This window comes from Narcine bancroftii, chromosome 6 (assembly GCF_036971445.1).
Source record: "Narcine bancroftii isolate sNarBan1 chromosome 6, sNarBan1.hap1, whole genome shotgun sequence".
Classification (NCBI taxonomy): domain Eukaryota; kingdom Metazoa; phylum Chordata; class Chondrichthyes; order Torpediniformes; family Narcinidae; genus Narcine; species Narcine bancroftii.
The window spans coordinates 235,743,855-235,768,352 of record NC_091474.1 but is presented as its reverse complement, the minus strand read 5'-3'; the positions used below and the strand labels follow the sequence as shown (position 1 = coordinate 235,768,352).

General features: G+C 43.6%; 2 non-coding genes across 2 annotated transcripts; both read left to right on the top strand.

Annotated features, from left to right (window-relative positions):
- Positions 1–371: 371 nt before the first annotated feature.
- trnastop-uca (transfer RNA opal suppressor (anticodon UCA)) lies at positions 372–458 on the top strand. The gene has a single exon. It is a non-coding gene; the product is annotated as a tRNA-Sec (tRNA).
- An 8,464-nt stretch (positions 459–8,922) lies between these two features.
- Positions 8,923–9,009, top strand: trnastop-uca (transfer RNA opal suppressor (anticodon UCA)). The gene has a single exon. It is a non-coding gene; the product is annotated as a tRNA-Sec (tRNA).
- Positions 9,010–24,498: the final 15,489 nt, after the last annotated feature.

The window sequence follows — 24,498 nt, the reverse complement described above, 5'->3', positions numbered from 1 at the left end:
AATGCTTTTGTTTGTACCCCATGACCGTGGCAAATGGGGCAAAATTGTCATGCTGTGATCTGCATCTAATTCACCCTGTGGGATAGTCCCTCCGGCAGATCCGATTGCAAAATCACATTTAGCTTCGGCATCTAGGATTGAGAAGCTGGCAGACAATCACCTGGCACTGTATTTGCATACCAATCGGCAAAGATGGAGATTATCTGGAGCATTAAGTCAAAACTGTAAAGGTGGTGGATTCTACATGGTAGTTAGCATTTCCAGGAGAGGAGAATAAATGCATTAAAGTTGAAATGTAATCTAGCACACCATAAATTAAAAGGGTTGGAGATCTTTGTGCTTTATATAGATCTAGAATAGACTGTAATTATGCCTGGATGATCCTTAGTGGTCTGGGGTGCAGGCTTCAAACCTGTAGCTGTCTAGCGACAGAGTGGTTCAATTCCACCTTTCAGGCGGTCGGTGTGTACCTCTATAGTTTAAAACCTACTTAAGCACATGCAATAAACTTTAGATGTTTTAGAGCTACAAGACATGAAATAATATTACATGCACATTTTATTACAAAAATCTTATATAAATATTAAGTAATTGTACGTAATAATATTTATTCACCTATGTATATCGTTGGCTTGGCTTTGCGGACGAAGATTTATGGAGGGGGTAAATGTCCACGTCAGCTGCAGGCTCGTTGGTGGCTGACAAGTCCGATGCGGGACAGGCAGACACGGTTGCAGCGGTTGCAGGGGAAAATTGGTTGGTTGGGGTTGGGTGTTGGGTTTTTCCTCCTTTGCCTTTTGTCAGTGAGGTGGGCTCTGCGGTCTTCTTCAAAGGAGGTTGCTGCCCGCCAAACTGTGAGGCACCAAGATGCACGGTTTGAGGCGATATCAGCCCACTGGCAGTGGTCAATGTGGCAGGCACCAAGAGATTTCTTTAGGCAGTCCTTGTAGCTTTTCTTTGGTGCACCTCTGTCACGGTGGCCAGTGGAGAGCTCGCCATATAACACGATCTTGGGAAGGCGATGGTCCTCCATTCTGGAGACGTGACCCACCCAGCGCAGCTGGATCTTTGTTTCCATTGTCAAAAAGTACACAAATACTGTGAGCACTGCAGCGCAAAAAATTTCTGACCTAAAATCCATGGACTTTATGACAGGCTTTAATTCGCTTAAACTTGTATACACCAGTTCTTAGTGTATTCCTGGATCCACATATCTGACAGTCCCCAAAGGGGACAATTCAAGTGTTTATACAGGCTAGTGATTGACAGCAGGGAGGTGGGGCCAGCGTCCCAGATTGCCTACCTGCAGGGACAGTGGTTGCCCTCTGCAGTAGGCTGGTAGGAGTGCAGCTAATGTAGAGATTATATCACCACACATACATACCGAATATTTTGTTTATATTGATAAGTCCAAGTTCGGGGCACCAAGAGCTCATTTCTGCCAACTATGACATGATCCCACTGTTAGAAACATATATTCCCCTCTCCTGCCCTCTCTGCCTTCCATAGTGACCGGTCCCTCCATTACTCCCTTGTCCATTGCCCACCAATGGTCCCCTTCGGACCTAGAACTTTAAGGGAAGTCAGAGAGCAAATAGCGGGGGCACTGACAGTGATTTTTCAAAGCTCACTGGAGGAGGGGATGGTACCATGGGTTTGGAGGGTTGCAAATGTTGTTCCATTGTTCAAAAAAGGCAGTAGGTGTAGGCCAAGTAATTATCGGCCAGTAAGTTTGACTTTGGTGGTGGGGAAGGTTATGGAGGGTATTCTTTGAGATAGTATATACGCATATCTGGATAGGCAAGGATTAATTAGGGGCACCCAGCATGGGTTTGTAAAGGGAAAGTCATGTTTGACGAACCTTGTTGAGTTTTTTGAAGAGATGACAAGAAAAGTGGATGAAGGTAGAGTGGTGGATGTGATCTATTTGAATTTTAGTAAGGCTTTTTATAAGGTTCCCTATAGAAGGTTGATAAGGAAGGTTCAGTCACTAGGAATTAGTAGAGAGATTGTGACATGGGTTTAGAGGTGGCTGGGAGATAGACAGCAGAGAGTCATGATGGACAACTGTCTGTCAGGTTGGAAGTCTGTGACAAGCGGGATGCCTCAGGGATCAGTGCTGGGTCCCTTGTTGTTTATCATTTATATTAATGATTTAGAGGAGGGTGTGGTTAATTGGATAAGCAAATATGCGGATGATACGAAAATAGGGGGAGCGTGAATTGTGAGGTAGGTTTTCTTGGATTACAGAAGGATTTGGTTTGTTTGGAAGAGTGGGCTGAAAGATGGCAGATGGGATTCAATGTAGACAAGTGTGAGGTGTTGCATTTCAGTAAAAATAACCAGAATAGGACATATACAGTTAAGGGGAGGGCATTGAGGCACGCAGAGGAACAGAGGGACCTGGGGGTTATGGTACAGAGTTCACTGAAGGTGGATTCCCATGTAAACAGGGTGATTAAGAAGGCATATAGTATGGTGACCTTCATAAATCATAGTGTAGAGTATTGGAGCTGGGCAGTGATGCTACGGCTATTTAAGGCATTGGTGAGGCCTGGTTTGGAGTACTGTGCTCATTTGGTCTCTTAATTATAGAACGGATATAGATAAGGTGGAAAGGGTGCAGAGAAAGTTTACAAGGATGATGACTGGCTTACAGCATCTGGATTACAGGGAGAGATTAAGGAGACTGGGACTTTGTACATTGGAATGTAGACAACTGAGAGGGGACTTGATAGAGGTATTTAAAATTATGAAAGGAATAGATAGACTAGACATAAACAGACTCTTTCCCCTGAGGGCAAGGGAGGTTGGAACAAGAGGGCATGAGTTAAGGGTAAGTGGGAAAAACTTTAGGAGAAATATTAGAGGATGCTTTTTCAATCAGCGAGTGGTGGCAGAATGGAATTATCTTCCAAAAGAAATAATTGCGGCAGGGTCCCTTCTGTCATTTAAGAGAAGGTTGGATGTGTACGTGGAGGTGAGGGGGTTGGAGGGTTATGGGCGGAGAGCGGGAGTGTTGAGCTAGTGGAGTTGTTCAAGTGAGCCAGTGCGGACTCAAAGGGCCGACATGGCCTGTTTCCGCAGTGTAAATGGTTATATGGTTACTCCTGTGACCGCAGTAGATGCTCCACTTACATCCACACCTCCTCCCTCAGCACCATTTGGGGCCTCAAACAGTCCTTCTGCAGAAAGCAATGTTTCATTTGTGAATCTACAGGCGTCATCTACTGCATTCAGTACTCCTGTTGTGGTCTCCTCTACATCAGAATAGCGCTTCAGGGAAAGCTGCAGTTTTAATGATGGAAACAGCTTTTGTTTGTTCCCCATGACCGTGACAAATGGGTGTAATGATAGTGATCGTGGTTGCAATGCAACTAGCAATGCCTTAATGTTTGATTATATTTGGCTGTCACCATGGGCTGATACAGAGCAGAAGACACACAGTATGCAGATCTGTAATGGAGACTTGTAGCATCATGGCCTGCCTCATGGTGCTGTTTATATTAACTTTAAAGGAAAGAACCTTTTCCTTCATACATTTGTTGTCTAAGAACTCACACATCTGAATACAAGATGAAACATGGAGTCAAAAGTGGGATAAGGAAATTAAAAGGAAATACTTTAAAAGGTAAAATCTAAAGTCAGCAACTGATCAGTGAAGAGAAACTAACACAGTGAAAAATGGAAGGATTATATCCACCAGCAAAACTTCATCTGACAGGTAATGTGGCTGAAAATTGGAACAGATTTAAACAGCATTTTGGATTGTATTTAGTGGCAGTTGGAGCTGATGAGAAAAGTGAAAGTGTCAGTTTTCTTACATGTCATGGGTGATGAAGCCCTGGAGGTGTATAATAACTTACATTTGCTGCTGAAGGAGACAAAATAAAATTAGAAAAAAATAATGGAACAGTTTGAGGCATACTGCATGCCTAAATGTAACATGATGTTTGAGACGCACAGATTTGTACAGAAAATGGAAGAAAGTATTGATCAGTATGTGATGAATTGAGAAACAGAACCAAAACATTTGAATTTGGTGGACTGACCGACTCGCTGATAAAAGACAAACTTGTGTGTGGTATTCCAGATAATAGTCTAAGGAAAAGGCTGCTAAGAGAGCAAAATCTAGACCTGGAAAAAGCCATAGCACTCTGTAGGGCTACAGAAACTAAAAACGCAGGCAAGAGGCCTGTTCAGTGAAACTCGTTGTAAGATGGATGCAGTGAGCAAGAACAGACATAAACCGTTTAACAAAAAGAGCGTCAAAGTGGAAAGAGAGGTGTGGCCAGCGAACAAAAATTAAAGGGATGATCGAAAACCATGTCATCGATGCTGTACACAACACCTACCAAAAAAGTGTCCAGCATATGGTAAAACATGCAATATGTACAACAAAAGCAACCATAATGCCAGTTGCTAGAGGAGCCAAGTGCAACAAAGCAAGGTTCATGCAGTAGATGAAAGGGAGATAGAGGAATTCAATGTAGATGTTGTGACTGAAAACAAGAAAGAAAATAAAGACTGGATGTTGAGATTAAAAGTGAATAAAAATATACATTTCAGTTAAATTGGATACTGGAGCACAAATTCATGTAATATCAGAGACTGATTTTAAAAGATTAGACCAAGACCAAAGATGTATGGAACAAAAGTGAACGTGATAGGATATTCAGGTACCAATATACCAGTGCAAGGAGAATACATGGTCAAAGTAAAACACAAGTACAAAGAGCACATGCTAGCATTCATCGTGGTACCAAAGGATGTACAGGCCATACTAGGTTTAACTGCCTGTGAGAAAATAAACCTGGTAAAAAGAGTCCTCGTTGTGGAAAGTGAAGGAGCGACAGTCTATGATGAACTCATGAAAGAGTACAATGACCTATTTCAGGATCTAGGCTGCCTTCCAGGAGAACACACGATCAGAGTGGATAAACGTGTGCCTCCATTAATATATCCATGCAGAAAGGTTCCATTTGCGCTTCAAAAGCAACTAAAAGCAGAGTTGGGCAGGATAGAAAACCTGAACGTCATTCAGAAGATAGATGGGCCAATGGAGTGAGTGAGTTCACTCATTGTTGTGGACAAAATAATTAGAATTTGCCTGGATTCAAGAGATCTAAACAGAGCAATAGAGAGAGAACATTTTAAGCCTCAGACGCGTGAAGAAATCATGTCACAGTTTTCAAATGCAAAGTTTTTCAGCAAGTTGAATGCATCAGGTATGGTTTACTTCTCAAAGCTCTATGTGCCCTATCTAATTCCAAACCTTCTGGAAGAAAATTCCAATCCCAATGCTTCAGGGATCCATTTTTTAAAAAACTTTATTGGATCCAAACCCTCAATTCATTCTGGAATTCCCACTATTTTGACATTATTCAGGTGGCTTTGGTTTTCCAAAGAGTCCAAAGAGTCTACCTTCTTCTGAATTTCCCATCCAACAAAAGAATCTTCCACTTTTTCTAATTTTTCTTTATTACGTTCCACTTGTTATCTACAGACTTGAAAGGCACCTTCCATCTTCTTAAAATTGTCTTGAACTATATCCACCATATTCAAACATCTATTGAGATCAGCTTTAACAACAGAAATATCTTTCTTAACAGAAGAAACTTCTTCACAAATATTATTCATTTTTTCAGTCATATTCATAAATCCATGGTCAATCTGAGTGGACATTTGTGTTGACATATTACCCATTTGATGACCTATACATTCCAAAATTGTAAAAGCAGCATCAAAGGTAGTATCACTAGTCTCTCCATGAGGCCTACCTTCTTTCCCTTCAGTAGCAATCAATGACTCTTCTTCCATAGCTTACAAGAGGCTTTCCCTTGCTGTTCTTTTAAATTCCAGCAATGATTTTGTCACTTTACTTCTGGTCTGCATACCTACAGACCCAGTCCCGACATGAACAGCCAATTGCTGACCAAATTCACTGACAGCCCAGACAGTTAAAATTGCCTGAAGTAAGTTCAATACTGTGCACGTTCAATAGTCCATTTGGCAGAGACAGATTCCTAAGGTGACCATTCGGAATTGCCTCAGGTCCTGAAGTGTATCACAAAACTACCCATATGGTCTGTGAGCACCTGGATGGAGTTGATACCTCAATGGATGACATCATAGTCTGGGGAACCATGAGAATGGAGCATGATGAGTGGTGGAAGTAACAAGGAAAGCAAACCTGAAGCTGAATAGAGAGAAATGCCAACTCAGGGTGTCGGAACTAACATCTATAGGAAATATTATTGACAGTTAATGCATCAGACCAGATCCCAGAAAGGTGTCTGCTATTAGGAACATACCAAGGCCACAATGCAAAAAGGACGTACATAGGTTTAATGGAATGGTCAACTATATGGGTAAATTCATATCTAACCTCTCAGAAAAGATGGCTCCATTGAGAAGACTACCAGAAAAGAATATTGAATGGGAGTGACATCATGAACATGAAAAGTCATGGAGTGAACTAAAGAATCTTCTCACAGAGGAACTCGTTCTGAGGTTTTACGACCCAATGAGACCCATCAAGGTATCATCAGACACATCACATAGTGGGCTCGGTGCAGTTCTTCAGTAAAAATATGATGACTGACAACTCACTGAGTATGCATCAGGCTCAATGACAGACGCGGAGATGTGATACGCTCAAATTGAAAAGGAACTGATCAGCAACTGTGAAAGATTTCATCAGGTTGTGTCAGGGCAAGCAATCAGCGTAGAGACTGACCATAAGCCCTTGTTCCAAAATGAATGTCCACTGAGAATACAAAGAATGACGATTAGACTGCAACGTTATACATTGAATGTGACGTACATTCTGGGTAAGCTAATTAACACAGTAGACACATTGTCTAGAGCTGTTGACACGAGAGAACCTGCAAACACCAAAATGGATGAAGACGTGAACGCCTTCGGGGACATGTTCACAAGTGCACTGCCCATATCAGATGCAAAAATGGAGCTCATAAAGTCAGAGACAAAGATGAAACACTGGGACAACTGAGAAAAAGCATCTTGGATGGATGGCCCAACATGAAGCAGGACTGCTCTCCTGATGTTTCAGAGTACTGGAACTGCAGGGCAGAACTATCAGTGGTTGAAGACATCATCTACAAAGGAAGCAAGATCCTTATCACAAAGAGTCTGAGAAAAGAGGTGCTAAAAAGGATCCATGGAGGACATCTCGGAATCGAAAAGTGTATGAAAAGAGCACGAGAGGTGATGTACTGGCCAAGAATCGAGAATGAAATAACAAATGAAGTGTCAACCCATACAATATGCTGGAAATATCAAGCAAGAAATCCTGCAGAACCACTAAAGCCACCCAGCACCACACAGACCTCACCAGAAGGGAGGCACTGACCTATTCAAATGTCAAGGGAAGGTCTATCTTGTAGTCATAGACTATTACTCCTTGTATACAGATGCATGTAAACTGAACACCTCCACTGCAGATGCTGTAATAACAGGTAAGAAAGTCATATTCTCCAGACATGACGTGACAAGCGAGGTCTTCACAGACAATGGACCCCAGATTTGCAATTTAAAGTTCTAACAGTTTGCCAAAGAGTGGGACTTTGTACACACCATATCAAGTCCTCATTTTCTACAGTCCTATGGTCTAGTGGAAAAATCGGCATAGACGGTGAAAAGACTGATGTACAAGGCAAAAGACAGTGGAACGGACTTCTACCAGAGTATGCTAGTATACCGTACAATACCTCTCGAGTGTGGTATGTCACCAGCAGATCTCCTTATGGGGTGTAGGCTAAGATCAAACCTACCCATTCAGGAGAACCTCCTAAAAATAAAAGAGGGGGAGAAAGTGAGAAAGTTCAAAGAACAACAGAAAGAAAAGCAAAAGTATTACTTTGGCAGAGGAACAAAAAAAAACCTACCAGAACTCCACACTGGTGGCCAAGTAAGGCTAAAAGACAAAACAAACTTATGGACTCAGAAGGAAACTGTCCTTAGTGAAATCCAACCAAGATCATACACCATTCAGACAGATGATGGTCTCAGATGAAATCGTCGAGATCTTCAAATCCAACCAGCCACAGTAAATGGAAAGACGGATACTGTTGAACAAGACATCGTCTGAGGAAACAATTCAGATTCAAGGACAATCAATCAGGAAATCGTCAAGACACTTGGATCTTCCTAAGAGACTCATTGAGTAAATTTAAAGGCTCCAGTTATAGAATGAAGTAGTGATATCTAATTCGCTCTTCAGGTTTTAGTGTATGTAAATGAGAACACACAAAACAAGTTTAAAAAATGTTAACAATGTTGATAATAATGAAAATGTAAGTTCTTGGTGTTAAAGTTAAAATTGCAGTTATACAAAGAAAACATGTTAGTTAAAAATAAGCTACTTTTGTTTTAAGAGAGGGAGATGTAATGATAGTGATTGTGGTTGCAATGCAACTAGTAATGCCTTACCGTTTGCTTATACTTGTCTGTCGGCAGGGGCTGATACAGATCTGTAATGGAGGCTTGCAGCCTCATGGTGCTGTTTACAACAACTTTAAAGTAAAGAACCTTTTCCTTCATCCATGTGTTGACTAAGAACTCACACCTACAAATACAAGGTGAAACATTGGCGCAAAGGTGTGGTGCTGTGATCTGCATCTAATCCATCCTGCGGAGCCAGTTGCACAATTACATCTAACTTCTGCATCTAGGATCGAGAAGCTGGCAATCACCTGGCACTGTATTTGCGTACCAATCAGCAAAGATGGAGATTATCTGGAACATTAATTAAATCAAAACTGTAAAGGCGGTAGATTCTACGTGATAATTAAAATTTACAAGAGAGTAGAAATAATACATTAAAGTTGAACTGTAATATAAATTAAAAGGGTTGGAGATCTTTGTGGTTTATATAAGTCTAGAATAGAACATAATTATGCCTGGATGATCCTCAGTGGTCTGGGGTGCAGGCTTCAAACCTGTAGCTGTCTAGCGACAGAGTGGTTCAATTCCACCTTTCAGGCGGTCTGTGTGGTACCTGGTACCCTCTTCTATAGCTTAAAACCTACTTAAGTATCCTGTTCTACCCTTCCCAACTATCCTTTATGTACTTTTCTCAGCCTCTTCCTCTTCCCTTCCTCTACCGCAGGGGTGGACAAACTTGCTTATGTAAGAACCACATACAATAAACTTCAGATGTTTCAGAGCTACAAGATATGAAATAATATTACATACATTTTTACTCTTATATGCACATTTTGTTACAAAAATCATATATTTATTCATGTTTGTAGTTTTTAAACTGCCAAAATTATTTGTTTTCATTGTCTAAAAGTACACACATACATACTGAATATTTTGTTTATATCGATAAGTCCGCGTTCGGGGCATGGATGGGTGGTAAGAACGAGTTTGGGGTGTCAGGAGCTCGGGTGGCTGGGACCTATTCGAGAGTCAGCGGCCAGGACGTCAAGAGCTCCGGAGAGCAGGAGGACAGTCTCGATCGCACTTACACTCCACAAATTTCACTGCCCACAATACAGCGGCATGTGCCATAATCATGTGATAACAAGCCAAGCCCACTAGCACTACTATCGTGAGCACCAGCTCGTATGATTCCTGTCTCAGCCAACATCTTTCTCCAAGCCGTACATGGGTCAGAATATATAGATATGTTTTTGGGAGATAAATTGGGAAAGGTTTGTTAGAGTAGGTTACATAACAGATCTTATTTGAAATACTGGAGCCCTGCTAATGCTAGACATATTGGCTCCACAGCATTTGCAAGAGCTTTGGAGAGCGCCCAAGGGACTTCACTAATGGATTGTTGTTTACAAAAAGGCACAGATGAAAGATCTTGTCGGAACCGCAGATAGTCTGGAGGTGTTCTGAGAGGGTCATGTGGTTTTGCAAGCAGAGAGATTCAAACAGGCTTTCTATGTGTGTATGTGTGAGAGAGAGAGAGTCACACTCAGAGATCACTTCTACAGTGTTACAGCCAGTAATGGCAGCTGAAACTAGAACAGGACAAGGTGGCAAGCTTGTGGTAAGCCCCATGTTGGGCGCTATCAGTAGCCCCAATAATGAGTCGGACAAAGACTGAAGGGAACGATAGGCTTTATTGTACTAGAGACTGCTGGCCCGGGTCCAAGGCTAGGAATGAGTGGGAAGGAGAGGGGACTCGACCATTATGGCCTGGGGTCACATGGGTAGGACTAAGGGAGGAGCCAAGGTAGAAGGACACCTGGAAGGAGGACCAGCCAGCTCATACAATCATATCACTACACCCCATTTTGGAAGACAGGTTTATAAGTACTTTATCAAGGGTCAAAGCCCTTGTGGTTCATGCAAGAGGAGAGGATTGGCTGTCTAATATTTCACTTGGAATAAGAGAAACAAAAAGGCACTCTGTGATGACCTGAAAGAAAGAGGTTATCATCTGGAAAACCCTGATGGGGAAAGTTTCTTTGGCAAGACACTGAAGTGGCTGATCAGAAGGAATCAATTCTGGGTGTCTTGAAACAACAAATCTCTCTCTGAAAACCGACAGGAAACTTCCTAGGCAGTAACCATTTACCTTTCAAGCACCAAAGCCTGGTGAACTTCATAAATGTTAAATTCTGTGCACAGTATAAGAATTGCTTGCAACCAGTGAACTTGGAGGAATGAGAAGTGGGATTGGACTGTGAATCAAAGAATGTTTCTGAACTTACACACACGTGCACTTAGGATTAGAAGGGGGTTAAGTTAGGTTAGTTAAATCAATAGTGATAAGTTAAAATGTGATTCTGTTTTCATGTTTAAAGATAATTAAAAGCAACTTTTGTTTAAGGAACAATTTGTCTTGGTGAATATCTATTGCTGCTGGGTTTTGGGGACCTCTGGGCTCATAACTCACTTTACATGTAAAAGCGTATGGCTCGTGAGCCGCAGTTTGGCCACCCCTGCTCTACTGTGTCTCCACAGTTCCCATGTTGTCCTGCATCTTATCACCTCTCAGCCCCTTTTTATACTTACTATCTCCCCTTCCCACTTTAATCTTGGCTGACAGTCCTGGCCCGAAGCATTGTTTGAACACTTACTCTCCTTGGATGCTGCCTGACCTGTTGAGTCCTTTTTGGTTCACTCAAGACTCAAGCATCTGCAATTATTGTGTTTCTCTTTACTTCATCTGTTATATTTGGCAAGCAACAAGAAGCTGATGGGACTCAGCAGGTCAGGCAGTATCCATGGAGATAAATGGAGGGTCAGTATTTCAGGTCAGGGCCCATTTTCAACACTAGGAAGGGAAGATATCCCACAAAAAAAGGGGAGGGGAAGGTCTGAGGAAAGGCAAAGGGTATTAAGGAGAGACAGGTAGGAGAGGAGTCTACTAGGGATAGGTGGGAGCATTGAAAGTTAAGCAAGTGCAGGACAGACAGGAAGAGGAAGGGGATGAAAGTGCAATGATCTGAAATTGGAAAATTCAGTGCCAACAAAAAGAAGCCCATGTGACATAGTTAGTGTAGCAGTTAGCATGATGCTATTGCAGTGCCAGTGACCTGGATTATAGAACATAGAACATTAAAGTACAGGCCTTTCAGCCCACAATGCTGTGCCCACTGATATATACCTACCAAAAAAAACTAAACCCCCCCACCTCATAACCTTCTATTTCATCCACGTTCCAGTCTAAGAGTCTATACTTTTTAAAATATTATATTGATTGTAATAAAGAGCTCATTATAATAATGAAACAATGCAATGAAATGATATGAATAGTTACACAGAATTAATTAAGCAATGCAATCAGGATATCAAAAACAAACTTAACTAAGAGTCTTTTAAATGCCCCGATTCTTTCAGTCTCCACTATCACCCCTGGCAATGCATTCCTGGCACCCACAAATCTCAGTGTAAGAAACTTACCCCTGACGTCTCCCCTAAATTTTCCTCCCTTCACTTTGTACAGATGTCCTCTGGTGTTTGCTGCTCCCACCCTGGGATAAAGGTACTGGCTGTTCACCTTATCCATGCCTCTCTTAATCTTATTAGGTCACCTCTCATCCTTCTATGCACCAAAGAAAAAAGCCTTGCCTCTGTTAACCTCACCTCATGAGACATATTTTCCAATCCAGGCAACATCCTGGTAAAATCTCCTCTGCCCCCTCTCCATAGCTTCCACATCCTTCCTCTAGTGAGGTGACCAGAACTGAACTAAGCTTGGTCTCACCAGAGATGCATAGAGCTGCAACATCACCTCATGACTTTCCCCGACTACTGAAGCCCCACATACCACTGACCTTCATAACTATCCTCTCAACCTGCACAGTCGCCTTGAGAGATGTATGGATTTGGACCCCAAGGGGCCTCTGTTCTTTCACATTGTTATGTACCATGCACTCTGCCTTCAAGTTTGACCTTCTAAAATGGATCACTTCACATTTATCCGGATTGAATTCCATCTGCCACTTTTCTGCCCAGCTCCTGTCTATATCCCGTTGTAACTTACAACAACCTCTAACACTGTCCACAACACCTCCAACCTTCATATCATCTGTAAACTTACTGACCCATCCCTCTACTTCCTCGTCTGGGTCATTTATAAAAATCACAAAGAGTTGTGGTCCCAGGACAGATGCTGTGGAACTCCACTAGTCACTACCTCAAGGAAGAACACTTCCCGTCCATTACTACTCTCTGCTTTCTTTTTCTAAATGAGTCTCCCATGGGGGATTTTGTCAAATGCCTTTCTGAAATCTATACACATCATTCTTTTCCTCCCACTTCCTCCAGCAGATTGTGTTCAGAATCACAGTTCAAATCCAAGCAGGAATCTAAATTCAGATAATAATTCGACACCACAGCTACACGTTGCAACATTAACCACAAAACTGCTTGACCTTTGTTAGGGGAAAGAAATTTTCATTTCCAGGTATTTGTGCCTCCAAAGAAAGGCATCCACCATCCTTATTTATCCCAGGACATCACAGGCAAAACCTTCCCCAATATCAAGAACATCTACAGGGAACGCTGCTGTCGGAGAGCAGCAGCAATGATCAAGGACCCACACCTCCCCAGCACAAGCTCTGTTCTCCTTTTACCATCTGGAAAGGTGCCAAAAGATTTGCACAAGTGTGGATTTTGCTATAAGATGGGCACACGTTGGACCTTGTGTTTACGAACATTTCTAACACGAATTGGGCAGAGCCCCGCCCCTACCCCACCTCAGATACTCAGACCACATCTTTGTAATAGATGTAACACAGCCTACAGACCATTCGTCAGACACTCCAGACCAGTTCTGCAGCAGGTTAAGACCTGGCCAGCAGGATCCATTCATGCACTGACTGGCACATATTCAAGGAAGAAGCAACCAATGGTGACTGCATCAATCTGGTGGAGAATATAGCATCAGTGACCAGCTACATCAGTAAGGGTACTGACGATGTCACTGTGCCCAAGACCATCAGCACTTGCTTCTAATCAGAAGCCATGGATGACTGCGTGGGCTGCTCATGAATCAAGACTCTACCTTCAGAGTGGACGACAAGGTAGCTCTAGCTATTGCAAGAGCCAAGCTACCTAAGACCATCAGGGAAGCAAAGCATGCACATGCCTAGCACATTCCTAATCACTTCCTGAATAGCAAGGACATGTGATGAAGGGGATCCGAGATATCACCAACCACAAAGCTACATCATCTGCCTGTGCTGGTGCTGCCTCCCTCCCAGATGCACTGAACAACTTCTACGCATGTTTTGAAGTGATAAAACCATGTGGCTGCGGAGAAGACCACCTGTCCTCCAAATGATCAGGTGCTGTGTCTTACAGTGGCTGATGTGAAGAGAGTGTTAGGCAAGGTCAACCCACAGAAAGCTCAGGGGACGTGCAGCTCAGCTAGCAGATGTTCTCACCAACATCTTGAACATCTCCTTGAGAAGCGCCATGGTCCCTACGTGCTTCAAAGCTGCCACCATTGTCCACGTGCCGAAGAAGTCGTCTGTGTCCTGCCTCAATGACTACCACCCTGTTACACTAGCGTCTACCACCATGAAGTGCTTCGAGAGGCTCATCACGGGCCACATCAGGCTCCTGCTGCCACATCACTGGACCCCCTGCAGTTCACATATAGATCCAACCGCTCTATGGATGATGCCATCGCCACCACCCTGCATCTAGCCCTCATCCACCTGGAAAATAAGGACATGTATGTTCGAATGCTGTTTATTGACTTCATTTCGGCATTCAACACAAACAGTAGCTGATAGGGAAGTTGAGCCTGTTGGGTCTTCAATTGGAGATGGTGGTTGACTTCAGGAGGGCCTGGGGGAGATCACTATCCACTGACCATTGACCACTCCACCATTGAGGTTGTCAAGAGTATCAGGTTCCTTGATGTGCACTTGGTGGAGAATCTCACCTGGTCCCTTAACACCAGCTCCAGAGCCAAGAAAGCCCAGCAGAGGAAAGTCCATCTCCCACCCTCCCCCATCCTCACTACATTCTACGGAGGATGTATCGAGAGCATCCTGTGCAACTGCATCACCGCCTGGTTTGGAAGCTGGACCACCTCAGACCATAAGACCCTGCAGAGGATAGTGAAGTGAGTGGAAAAGATCACTGGGGGTTCTCTTCCTGCCATGAAGGACATCTACTACACTCGATGCAGGTGAAAGGCAATAAACATTGTCCCTTTCACCATCTGGTAGGAGGTACTGCAACACTAGGGCCCTAATGTCTAGATTAGGCAACAGTTTATTCCATCGAGCCATCAGGCTCCTGAATTCCCAGAACATATGTGGATAGTGTCACATGGATTTTTGCTGTATACGTCTTAATATTTTAACTTCTATTTTAACCTATATTTATGTAAATCTTATCCTTGGTCCTGGAGAAGCGGTATCTCGTCTTTACCATGCAATGCATGGTATGAATGATAAATAAAGGAGACGACTTGACTTGACCACCAGGTTCAGAAACAGCTGCTTCCCCTCCACCATTAGACTCCTCAACAACAAACTGTGTTACAGACTCATTTAAGGACTCAGACCTTTGCATTTTATTGATTACTTTTCCTCTTTGTATTGCAGTCAGTTTGTTTACATTTCTTTATTTGTTCAGATGGGTACATAGGAAGGAGAATTTCAGGGTTGTATGTGATGTCATGTAGCTACTCTGACAACAAATCTGAAATCTAATCTATTCTGGCCATACGTAACTCCCATCTAGACCATGCAGCTGGCTCTCTCAAGTGGATGTCACCACGGCCTTCTCAAAGGGCAATAAGATGACGAACAATTCTATCCTTGCCAGCGATATGAACATCCCAGTGAAATGGATGAAGTAAAAAGGCAGGATCTCTGGAGATTGGCTTGAAATGAGGTGGAGGCATACAACAGGAAAACAGATCACTGACTCTGCGCTGACCCTTTGTGGTAGACCCTTTGTGGTTGTCCTACCTAAGGCAGGACAAGATACTTGGCTTTTACAAGCAAACTGAATTTAAAGCTACTGAGCTAGCGGAGAGCAGCTTTCGGAATAAGTGAGGTGTAGATAGAGTTTCCAATAAACAAGACATAAAGATTTGGAGGAGTAACTCCGAGAGACTGCTAAACATGTTAAACGACTAATTGATCCTGAGCCCTGATAAGACTGATTGGGTTAATCTTGTTAAAACACTAGGCCCTTTCAAACTGCTGTGTAAAATGGAGTCAACTGGGCAATTCACCCCAGTTAGCGCCCCAGTTACGGGACAGTTAGAAATCTGGCGGTACTTCTAGTGAGTGCGTGACGCATCATCGTGGGGGGGGGGGGAATCCTCCTTAAATTTCCGGGTTGGCGATTTAATTGGTAGATCCCCCTGCAATTTAAAGGTGCTTCCAGCACTTTTGCCCCACTAATCGCATCTGGGTCCCAGGAGGCCTACCCAGGGGCTGCAGTTTAAAAACTGTTGAATATGGTAAAAGACTGATTGAGTTAACCCATTATTAAATTCATCAGACACTTTAATGAGGCTATACCTCCTGAGGAGTTTGAGGAGATTTGGTATGTCACCGAAGACTTGCAAATTTTACCATGCCATCAGGAAGGAGGTACAGGAGCCTGAAGATGAACACCTGGCACTACAAGAACAGTTCTTCCCCTCAGTCATCAGATTTCTGAATGGACCACAATGCTACTTCACTTTCTCTTCTTTTGAACTATTTTTTAATGGAATTTATAGCAAACGAGCACCTGTACACAATTTCATGGCATGTTTATGACAATAAATTCTTAATCTTCTGTGGAAATGTAAAAACAAATTAGGCCAGCTTGTCTGTTTTCTACTGAAATAAATATGAACTTACAGCTTCCAAAATTTAGAGTTCTGATGGTGGTTCTATGCCACACCAGACTCTCCGTGGCATCATGTCAATAAACTCAGAATCAGAATCAGAATTTATTGCCATGAACAAGTCATGAAATTCGGTATTTTGCATCACAGAAAAAACATTCATGTTATGACCATCTTACAACACTAATATCTAAAAAACAGATAAAAAATAATAGTGGATGAAAAGTCAGACAGTGTCCCTGGTTCATTGATTATTCAGGAATCTGATGGTAGCGGGAACGAAGCTGACATTGCGCCACTGAGTGCTCACCTTTAGGCTCCTGTACCTCCTTCCCAAGAGTGAAGAGGGCACGGCCTGGATGGTGGGGGACTTTGCGGATAGAGGCTGCTTTTTGAAGACACCGCCTCATGTAGATGTCCTCGATGGAGTGAAATCTGATGCCTGTGATGTCGCAGGCCGAGTTAACAACCCTCTGGAGTTTTTTCTTGTCCTGAGAGTTGGCGCCTCCATACTGGGCAGTGATGCAACCAGCCAGAGTGCTCTCCACGGTACCACATGTAGAAGTTTTCGAGAGTCTTCGGTGACGTACAGAAGCTCCTCAAGCATCTCACAAAGTTTAGCTGCTGGTGAGTCTTCGTGATTGTATCAATGTGGAGGCTCCAGGCCAGATCCTCAGAGATGTTGACACCCAGGAATTTTAACCATATAACAATTACAGCACAGAAACAAGCCAGTTCGCCCTTTCTAGTCCATGCTGAACACCTTCTACCCTCTAGTCCCATTGACCCGCACCCACCACATAACCTTCCACATCCCTCTCATCCATATCCCTATCCAACTTTTCCTTAAATATTGAAATCTAGCCCGCATCGACCTCTTTGGCCAGAAGCTCATTCCACACTCCCATCACCCTTGGAGTGAAGAAATTGCCCCACATGTTTCCCCTATGCTTTTCCCCCTTCAATCTCAACCCATGTCTCTTCCACTCTCAATGAAAAAAGCATGTCCACATTGACACTATCTGTCCCCCTCAGAATTTTAAATACCTCTATCAAATCATCCAAATTCCCTGCACTCCAGGGAATAAAGTCCCAGCCTTCTCAACCTTTCCCTGTAACTTAAACCCTGAAACCCAGGCAACATTCTCGTAAACCTCCTCTGCACTCTCTCTCTCTCTCTCTCTCTCTCTCTCTACTGTTTATATCCCTCCAAAAATTTAGTGACTAAAACTGCACACAATATTCCAAATTTGGCCTTAGCAATGCCTTATACAACTTCAACATAACATCCCAACTCCTGTACTCAATACTCTGATTTATGAAGACCAACATACCAAAAGCTTTCTTCACCACCCTATCTACATAAGATTTGTTAAACATCATCTACCACGCACAAAACCATGTGGATTACTTCTAATCAGTCCATGTCTATCCATATAATTGTATATTCCATCACTAAGAACACTCTCCATTAATTTACCCACCACCGACGTCAGACTCACAGGCCTATAATTACCAGGTTTACTTTTAGAGCCCTTTGTGGACAGTGGAACAACATGAACTGCCCTCCAATCCTCTGGCATCTCCCTCGTGACCACTGGCATTTTAAATATTTCTGTCAGAGCCCCTGTTATTTCTTTGCTAACCTCCCTCACAGACCTAGGGAATATCTTGTAAGGACCTGGAGATTTATCCATCTTGATTCTCTTTAAAATAGCCAATACTACCTCCTCATTAAACTGTATATTATCCATGACCTCACTACCAGATTTCTTTGTTTAGTAAATACTGAGGAAAAAAGTCATTTAAACTTTCCCCATCTCTTCTGACTCCTCACAGAGCCCAATTTTATCCCTCACTAATCTTTTACTTTTAATGTACCTATAGAAACCCTTTGGATTTATTTGTACCTTGCCTGCCAAAGCAGCCTCATATCTCCTTTTAGCCTTTCTAATTTCTTAAGTTGTTTTTGCACTCTTTATATTCCTGAAGCACCTCATCTCTTCCGTGCTGTCCATACCTGTTGAACGCATCCCTCTTCCTCCAAACCAAATTCCTAATATCCCTTGAAAACCAAGGCTCCCTATATTTTCTAACCTTTCCTTTAATCCTCACAGGGACAGACTGACTGTACTCTCAAAATATCCCCTTTGAATATCCTCTGCTACATCCTTCCCAGAAAATAAATTATCCAAATCCACATCTTCTAAATCCTTCTGCATCTCCTCAAAATTTGCCTTATTCTAATCAAGAATCTCAGCCCTATCCTTCTCTATTATTAACCTAAAACTAATAGTATTATCATCACTTTTTTTCTTTGGCTTGGCTTCACGGACGGAGATTTATGGAGGGGGTAAAAGTCCACGTCTGCTGCAGGCTCGTTGGTGACTGACAAGTCCGATGCGGGACAGGCAGGCACGGTTGCAGCGGTTGCAGGGGAAAATTGGTTGGTTGGGGTTGGGTGTTGGGTTTTTCATTAGACCCAAAGTGTTCCCAAACACAAACCTCTGTCACCTGACCAATCTTATTCTCTAATAGGAGATCCAATACAGCTCCATCTCTAGTCAATTCTTCTCTATATTGATTTAGAAAACTTTCTTGAACACATTTGACAAACTCCAGCTCATCTTACCCTTTAGTCCCAGTTAATGTGTGGAAAGTTGAAATCTCCTATAATCACCACCTTATGTTTATTACACATAAATGCTATCTCCTTACAAATTTGCTCCTCTAAATTCCTCTGTCCCTTAGGTGGTCTATAATACACCCCCATTAGCATTTTCATGCCTTACCCATTCCTCACTTCCACCCAAAAAGCCTCACTGGATGGGCCCTCCAATCTATCCTGCCATAGCACCGGTGTAATGTTTTCTTTAACAAGCTATGTGTTTCCTCCATCTTTTATCTCCCCCCCCACCCCCCACCCCCATTCTATCACACCTAAACCAATGGAATCTTTAAATATTTAGCTGCCAATCATGCCCTCCTGCAACCAAGTTTCACTGCCACTATGTTATGTCTCTGTGTTAATTGGGAAGCTTCTTAAATAACTTAGACATGCAAGATTCAAATAAAAGAAGAGACTTTACTTACTGATGCCTTCCTCCATCTCCAGAAACTGTTTACACACACACACACACACACACACACACACACACACACACACACACACACCCCACAGTGGTACACTACAGTTACTACAGTGAGAAGGGTGTATTCTTACACGGTTACAAAATACAGTAAAACCGTGTTAGAACGCGATAGTTGGGGTCCAAGATTTCATACCGTGTTACAGCCGAGTTGTGGAACAGATGTATATATGTCAGAGTTCCCACAGATAATCAAACCCAAATAGCCACCCTCCCCGCTGCCGACAGCCCCCCTCCCGACTGCCGACAGCCACCCTCTCCACTGCCGACAGCCACCCTCCCCACTGCCTGACAACAGCCCCCTCCCCATTGCCAACAACCCCCCAGCGCGGGACGTCAGGGCTGGAGCGGCTGGCACTGGACTTCTCTGATCTGGCTTAATTTATCACTGACAAGACGATGTATCTTGATCCCTATGTCTTCCATTTCATATTTTTCATTCGGGGAAAGTCGTGACAAGGTATCAGCAAGCACCATCTCTTTGCCTGGTATGTATTTTAAGTTGAAGTCATAGCAACGTAGTCACAGAAGTAATCCCTACAGTCTAGCTGTGGTGCCTTGTTTAAGGTTTCCTCTGGATGTGTTCCAATGAGCGATGATCACTTTCCACTATTTCCTTAAATCTGCATTTTGCAGCAACAATTTTTAGTCTAGTGAGGAAGTTATCAACAGTTTCATCAGTCTCTCACATTAAGCCTTGAAATTCAAGCCTTGAAATTCTATGATTAAACCTGGGTTCAAGGTGAGAGGCAAACTTCGCAAATATCTGTTCTGGATCATTTTTCTCCACCTCTGTAATCTCCCAGTTATTAAGTAAGTCAAGGCCTCGCTCCCCTGTCCAGAGAAGTATATAACTGACCTTCTCCCCTGCTGTTGCATTTTTAAAATAGCTTTTCAATGGTAAATTCCACTTCTGCTGAAACATTTTAAACGATTCAACAATGTCTTCAGCCTCCACGTCCATCACTGGGTGAACTGCTGTTGCTCCAGCCATTTTTCTTCAATAATGTTTTTTCTCTTCTTCCCATTCGTATTTTAGTGTCTTATGATCAATTGTATGGTTTTATTCTTCTTCTCTTGTACTGCTGCCACCATGTTACTTGGGAGGCTTTTTAAATAACTTAGAGATGCAAGATTCAAATAATCTTTTTTTTATTTCTTTGGCTTGGCTTCGCGGACGAAGATTTATGGAGGGGGTAAATGTCCACATCTGCTGCAGGCTCGTTGGTGACTGACAAGTCCGATGCGGGACAGGCAGACACGGTTGCAGCGGCTGCAGGGGAAAATTGGTTGGTTGGGGTTGGGTGTTGGGTTTTTCCTCCTTTGCCTTTTGTCAGTGAGGTGGGCTCTGCGGTCTTCTTCAAAGGAGGTTGCTGCCCGCCGAACTGTGAAGCGCCAAGATGCACGGTTGGAGGCGAGATCAGCACACTGGCGGTGGTCAATGTGGCAGGCACCAAAAGATTTCTTTAAGCAGTCCTTGTACCTCTTCTTTGGTGCACCTCTGTCTCGGTGGCCAGTAGAGAGCTCACCATAGAACACGATCTTGGGAAGGCAATGGTCCTCCATTCTGGAGATGTGACCCACCCAGCGCAGTTGGGTCTTCAGCAGCATCGATTCGATGCTTGCGGACTCTGCCAGCTCGAGTGCTTCGATGTTTGGTGATGAAGTCGCTCCAATGAATGTTGAGGATGGAGCGGAGACAGCGCTGTTGGAAGCGTTCTAGGAGCCGTAGGTGATGCCAGTAGAGGACCCATGATTCAGAGCCAAACAGGAGAGTGGGTATGACAACGGCTCTGTACACGCTGATCTTTGTGTGTTTCTTCAGGTGGTTGTTTTTCCAGACTCTTTTGTGTAGTCTTCCAAAGGTGCTATTTGCCTTGGCGAGTCTGTTGTTTATCTCTTTGTCGATCCTTGCATCAGATGAAATGGTGCAGCCAAGATAGGTAAACTGGTTGAGCGTTTTGAGTTCAGTGTGCCTGATTGAGATGTGGGGGGGCTGGTGGTCATGGTGGGGAGTTGGCTGATGGAGGACCTCAGTTTTCTTCAGGCTGACTTCCAGGCCAAACATTTTGGCAGTTTCCGCAAAACAGGATGTCATGCGCTGGAGAGCGGGCTCTGAATGGGCAACTAAAGCGGCATCGACTGCAAAGAGTAGTTCACGGACAAGTTGCTCTTGTGTCTTGGTGTGAGCTTGCAGGAGCCTCAGATTGAAGAGACTGCCATCCGTGCGGTAAACACTGTCTTCATTGTTGAGGTCTTTATTGGCTTGTTTCAGCATCATGCTGAAGAAGATTGAAAAGAGGGTTGGTGCTAGGACGCAGCCTTGCTTCACGCCGTTGTCAATGGAGAAGGGTTCGGAGAGCTCATTGCTGTATCTGACCCGACCTTGTTGGTTTTCGTGCAGTTGGATAACCATGTAGAGGAACTTTGAGGGGGGGGGCATCCGAGGCGCTCTAGTATTTGCCAAAGCCCTTTCCTGCTCATGGTGTCGAAGGCTTTGGTGAGGTCAACAAAGGTGATGTAGAGTCCTTTGTTTAGTTCTCTGCACTTTTTTTGGAGCTGTCTGAGGGCAAAGACCATGTCAGTAGTTCCTCTGTTTGCGCGAAAGCCACACTGTGATTCTGGGAGGATATTTTCGGCGACACTAGGTATTAGTCTATTAAGGAGAATCCTAGCGAAGATTTTGCCTGCAATGGAGAGCAGCATGATTCCCCTGTAGTTTGAGCAGTCTGACTTCTCGCCTTTCTTTTTGTACAGGGTGATGATGATGGCATCACGAAGGTCCTGAGGCAGCTTTCCTTGGTCCCAGCAGAGCATGAAAAACTCATGCAGTTTGGTATGCAGAGCTTTGCCGCCAGCCTTCCAGACCTCTGGGGGGATTCCATCCATACCTGCTGCTTTGCCACTTTTCAGTTGTTCAGTTGCCTTATATGTCTCTTCCCGGGTGAGGACCTCATCCAGCTCTAGCCTCAAGGGTTGTTGAGGGAGCTGGAGCAGGGCGGATTCTTGGACTGAGCGGTTGGCACTGAAAAGGGATTGAAAGTGTTCTGACCATTGATTGAGGATGGAGATCTTGTCGCTGAGGAGGACTTTGCCGTCTGAGCTGCGCAGAGGGCTTTGGACGGGGTGAGGGGCCGTACACAGCCTTTAGAGCCTCGTAGAAACCCCTGAAGTCGCCAATGTCGGCAACTACGACATCTGGCTCTTGCCCACCCCTTCCAGAATGCTGTGGACTCGATCAGAAACATCCCTGTCCCTGGCACCTGAGAGGTAACATACCATCTGGGAGCCTCGATCTCATCCAGCAAACCTCTTGTCCACTTGTCTACCCAACGAGTCCCCAATCACTATCGCTCTCCTCTTCTCCCCCTTTCACTTCTGAGCCAAAGACATGAACACTTTGACTTGTCACTTGTAGGTCCCCATCAAAACGTTATACTTGTTGTTGATGGGAATGGCCACAGGGGTACTCTGCACCATTTGCATCTTCCCCTTCCCAGCTTCCTGCATCCTGAATTATAGGGGTAACCGCTTCCCTGACTGTCCAGACTGTCACTACCTCTGCCTCCCTCTTGACCCTCTTGAAGTGAACCTCAAAGTGTCCATTTTTGAGGTAATTTATAAGACACCCTTCATAAATGTTAAATTCTGTGCACAGTATATAATTGCCTGATACCGGTGAATGTAGAGAAGTGAGAAGTGAATGACTGGACTGTGAAACAAAGAACTTTCCTGAACATTTATTTATTACATACATGTACACTTAGAATTAGAAGGGAGTTAAGTTAAGTTAATAGTATTAATTTAAATTTGGATCCTGTTTTCATGTTAAAAGAAAATTAAAAGCAATTCTTTTTTAAGTTACCATTGTCTTGGTGAATTTCTATTGCTGCTGGGTTTTGGGGTCCTCTTGGCTCATAACAGTATGTACAATAAGATGAAAATGAATGTGTATTTTCAACAAGCTGGCTGTAAATAGCTACAATTGAGCTGTAAATAGCTTCCCCGGTGTCATGGATTCATAAGGGGATACAACAGAGTCCGTTCCTTCAGCCAACTGAGTCAACGGCATCCATCCAACCACTAATTTACACTAATCCCACATAAATAGCACTTTAAATATAGTCTGCTGGAAGAACTCAGCAGGTCGAGCAGCATCAGTGGGAAATAAAAGAGTGGTCAACCAAACCCCATCACTACGACTGAGAACGAGAAGAGAAACTCGTTTGAATGGACAGGATGGGGAAGAGAGTAGGACTGGGGTCCGTGCAGGATTGGAGTGCACGAGAGACGTGAAACTTGATGGACGGAGCCAGAAGATCGGCCTACGCCAAAGGGAGAGAGAGGCAAGGGAAACAAACGGGTCAGCTAGAGGAAGATGAGCCCTACGGGATGGAGTGGGTGATGAGAAGACAAAGGCTGCCAGTGCTGGAATCTGGTAAGAAGAGGAGGTGACAATAGAGGCCTAAATAAAGACTTAATGGAATCGAAGGTTGGGAGTGGGGGGAGGGATACCATGGGGAGATGTTTCCTGAAATTAGAAAATGTTATGTTCAGACCATTGAGTTGTAGACTACACAGGTGGAATAAGAGATTTTGAAACATGAAAATCCGTAGACTTGATTGTAATAAAAAGACACAGAAATGCTGGAGGAACTCAACCGGTCTCTCAGCGCCCATAGGAGGTAAAGATATATTACCGACATTTTGGGCCAGAGTCCTTCCTCAAGGTATAAGTAAAGAACAAGAAGGCATCAGAATAAAGACTGTAGACTGGCAAGGGAAGGAGTCCACAACCTAAGATTGTTAATTGGATTATGATAAGAGAACTCCACTAGTCCCACCTACCTGCTCCTTGTCCATAACCCTCCAACCCCCTCACATCCATGCACTCATCCAACCTCCTCTTAAATGACAAAAGTGACCCTGCTGCAACCAACTCTTCCGGAAGGTCATTCAACTCAGCCACCACTCTCTGAGTGAAGAAGATCCCGCTCATGTTACTTCTACACTTCTGTCCCCTAACCCTTAACTTATGACCGCTCATTC